This window comes from Arachis duranensis, chromosome 9 (assembly GCF_000817695.3).
Source record: "Arachis duranensis cultivar V14167 chromosome 9, aradu.V14167.gnm2.J7QH, whole genome shotgun sequence".
NCBI classification, from domain to species: domain Eukaryota; kingdom Viridiplantae; phylum Streptophyta; class Magnoliopsida; order Fabales; family Fabaceae; genus Arachis; species Arachis duranensis.
In genome coordinates, this window is record NC_029780.3 from 107274702 (window position 1) to 107279188 (window position 4487).

The 4487-nt window shown below is 35.3% G+C and overlaps 1 pseudogene; it reads right to left on the reverse strand.

Annotated features, from left to right (window-relative positions):
- Nucleotides 1–3405: 3405 nt before the first annotated feature.
- Nucleotides 3406–4158, reverse strand: LOC107466769 (probable methyltransferase At1g29790; annotated as a pseudogene).
- Nucleotides 4159–4487: the final 329 nt, after the last annotated feature.

The following is a 4487-nucleotide window of genomic DNA, read 5'->3' on the forward strand; positions in this document are numbered from 1 at the left end:
GACATGGGTCAAGGAAATAAAGATGTACTGTACGAAAATGAGTCGTATCAAGAGCAAGAACTTGAACAATTATTTGACCCCAATAATGAGTACATCCAATTAGCTACCAATTTATTAGATAACGATGCTATTGAAGATAATGTAGGTGCTAACTTGGCAAGAGATATGTTTGAATGAAAATTTGTACAATAGTTTACTAAAGGTAACATTTTAAGCTTTTTATTTATTATACATGCATATGTGTGTATATAAAAGAAATAGTATTTAATTGGTGATTTTTTTTCTGTGTGGTTTTGGTAGATTTTCTGTGTGGTTTTCTGTGTGTATAGAAAGGAAATAGTGCCACTGTAGACTATCAGAACTATGTCTGTACATAGATATATGAGGTAACACTATCTCTCTTCTCCTATTTAGTTACCTGATCGATCTCTTTCTTATCTTAGTTTCATTTTCATCTTTTCTCTTGTAAAGATAATCTCTCTTTTTCAATTCTCAGGTCAGTTTGGACATAATGCCAGCTTTTGCTTTAACACCCTTTACGGTCACTGAGCTTGTCCATGAGTCCAAGCTCCCAATCAAGTTGTGTCACACCCTCACAACGAGTATCACATGCTGTCATGAGCACTACAAAGAAGAGGGTGCATGACGAAATGATGGAGCAGAACTAGAAGCAAATTGCTCATAGAAAATCCATTGATATCTTTGGCCAGAGAACATCTCAATATAGAGGTGTTACAAGGTTGGTGCTTTGTTGCTGTTAGAAAGACTAGTATTTGAACAATAATAAGTTCAATGATTTGCATATATAATTGCTTTCTTATTAATAAATCTTTGTTAAATTATTTAGGCATAGGTGGACTGGTAGATATGAAGCTCATCTATGTTCAAACTGGTCCTTTTGATGTCACTGAACTATTTCTTTCAGGGTATTCCTTGGTAGATATGGATGGAATATTGTGGCCCAGTTTAGAGGTAGTAACGTTGGCATTGGAGGAGATGAACTTGTCAGAGGACACTATAATAAAGAGACAAAGAACTGTGTAAGGGATTGCTATTTATACTGCTTGAAGTCATGTATCAAGTGCCTTGAGAAAGAATACAGAGCTCTTTGTAAAGTATAGCATCTTTTGTTTTTTCTAAAATTAGCTTTACTATTTACTTTTATTCAGAGTTTATATGTTTACTTATTCTGCTGAATTAAAACTATATGCTTGCATGTTTGTATCATTTCATTTGTTCCCTTTCAGACTTTTATTTCTTGTTGAATTTTGTGCATCTCGAATGGATAATTTGATGTTATAGCTTATAAAAGATACAAGTTGATTCATGAAAGAAGATATTTCTTTTGTATATTTTTTATTTTATTCCTTCTATTCTTAGAATGTTTGTCTGTAGCATGCTGTGTTGCACTTATCAAAAATGACATGGCATTTCTTTATTTGTAACCAATACACACATGTAAAGCTCAGTCATTTTCATTATGGATATTTGCATCTCTATGCTGAATATGAGGAGTAGCTAATGAAGGTTGTGGCAGAGAAGCTAATGAAGGTTATGGATATTTAGAATTATGTCTTATATTGAGAAATTGTATTATAAAAGATTTAGTTTTTAAATTTTTATATTAAAAAATAAATTTTTAATTTGAGAATATGTAAATGAGATGAGATTAATGATGTTTAGGGTTTTAAATTGAGATTAATGAATGATTTGAAATTAAAAATAAATAACTACAAGGTTTGTGGAGGTTTGAAAATCTCACAAAATAGTTAATTTGTGTCAAATTGAAAAATCAATTTGGGGGGAGGGGTTTAAATTGCCACAAAAGTAATTTAAAACTGCCACAAAAGTTCGATATAAAACCTTTACTAAACACACACACAAAACGTCCACTGAATACATTGTGGAGGTTTTTAAAAATCCCCACAAAAGACCTCGTGGCACCTTAAATTTTGGGAATTTTGGAAACCCCCACAAAACATTTGGTGGGGGTTATAAACCTCCACGAATAAGAAAAAAACTGTCACAAATAAACAAAAACCTTGTAGTGGTAAAAGAGAAAAACGCGTAAAAATAGAGAAAATTTATTAATAAAAATTCGAAAAAACAAATTAGAAGCCTTTGAGTTCAGAGGAATTACTTAAAATTTTTAATTTTTACTCTGTGATGCTAAGAGACTGAGAGTGTTTTAGGTTTCTAAATATTTTTTTAAAGAACTGAACTCTTTTATACTATTAGTCTAAGACCTGTTTATAGACTTTCTATATCAACTAACAGTTACACTTTATACACTATTTTTGACCAATTTAAATAATTTCTATAATTGCTTTTGTATTTCTTGCTTAGTGTCAATTAAAAATTTTAGAAGTAGCTAAAACATCTAAACTGTCAAATAATAAATATTATATAATAAGTGTAAGACCCCAAATTTTTAAAAATTAAATAATTAGTTATTTATGAGTTAATATAGTATATTGAGATATAGTTTTTAAGAAAATTATTTTTAATTAAAATAATTAAATAAAATTTTGTGATTATTAAAATTTAATTTAATTATTACGTATTCTATTAAATTTAAATTATTTATCAAAAAATAATTTGATAAAACAAAAATTAAATTAATTTTTATTGTTATTATTATTATTAGAGAAAAAGACAAATAGGTCCCTGATCTTTTGCCCCGCAGACATTTTCGTCCCTGAGCATTTGAAAATACATTTAAATCCCCGACCTTCACAAATTTTGGACGGATGAGTCCTTCCATCCAATTGCCTCCGTCAGACCCAACAGAAAAGTCTGACGTGATTCCGTTCTGATGACGTGGCATGACGGATTAACATGTGGACTGTTGACTGGAAGAGTACTTTTAAAAATTGCACAAATAAGTCCCTGTACCTAAAAAAATTCAAAGACTGGAAACGAAGCATTTAGATTTAGAACATTGAAGAACACAGTGTGCAGATTCGTCGATCTTCCTTCGTCTATACTTCTCAACCATGAAACATATTAATCATCAAAGCCTGACATCACTCATAAGTCATAATGAAACAAATTAGGGACGAAAGTAAACAAGCAACCTGGCTGTTGAGTTGTGGTTGCATTTGAAAGAGATGAAGAAACAACAGGATCCCCATTTTGGATTGAAACAGCATTCTCCGGGTTAAGGTTAGTATCAGGAATAACCGAGATTTGTGCCTCAGCCTGCATTTTTTTTCACCCTGGTATATGCTCATTCTATGGTATTCAAATGCACCAAAGATACAAGATTTAGTTCCCTGTGATCAACAACAAAAACCAATTTTTCCCCTGAGAATAAAAAATATGCTTCAGCTGCAACTCACTCGAATAACTTGTGGATCATAATTTTTTTTAATTTAGGTACACAGGCAAAATTCACAATGTAGCTTACAGGCACAAAAAAAAATCACTAGCATCAGTCCTATTCCCATTGGCCTACTTCACCTTCTTGTAACCTAATTTCCCAATCAATGGCGCATACAGCTTTTCAAAGTCCACCCCTTTGTTGAAGAATCTGTCAATTCACAAGTACCCTCCACCTCTCAAAATCTTATCCACATCAAACAGCAAGAACTCCATCATCATCACTGGAATCCACCGGTTCACGGCACACCCGCACCGCACAAGGTCGAACACTCCGTCGAACACCGGTAGCCGCTGCTGCAGCGGCACGTGAAGTGGCACAAGCCCCCTTAGTGCCACCGCCTCGCTGTATGGCACACCCATGCGCATAGTCGTCATCATAACTATCACGTTGCGAAGCTTCGTCGTGGCGGCGAATGACCCAGTGCCGCCACCGACATCGAAGCCCAGCTGGATGACTGACTTTGTGGACTTGGCGATCTGGAAGAGCTGCGAGATCGGGAGATCGAGGTCGGTCTTGTAGGTTGTGAACTTGGACGAATCAAAGGAAGGGTTGAAGCCTAGGTTAGGGTTTTGGCGGTGGAAACAATCGAAGGATTTGCGAGGGTAATGGTCCTAAATTACAGAGAAATTGGGGAGTGAAGAAGGGAAAGGGCTTGAGGGTTTGTGCGGTACGGTTCGGGAGAAGTAGCTAGCGGCGGCGGGAGAGGGGGTGATTTTGGCGATTGGAGAGTTGAAGAGAGGTGATAGAGTGAGAAGAACAAGGTTCAGTGTCATTGAAGAAGGTGAGGATTAGGGTAGCACATAAAACGACGTCGTTTTGAGCAACAGGGACTTATGTGTCCATTTTTCAAAAGCTCTATCCCACTAATGTGCCACGTGGGAAGCTGTGATGCCAGGTAAGCAGAGGGGAGAGCCACGTCAGCCTTTTCCGTTGGGTCTGACGGTGGCTTATGGACGGAGGAACTGATCCGTCTAACTTTTAAGAATGTCAGGGACTTAAAAGTATTTTCCAATGGTCAGGGACTAAAATGTCCTCGGGGTAAAAAGTCAGGGACTAATTTATCCTTTTCTCTTATTATTATTATTATTATTATTATTATTAT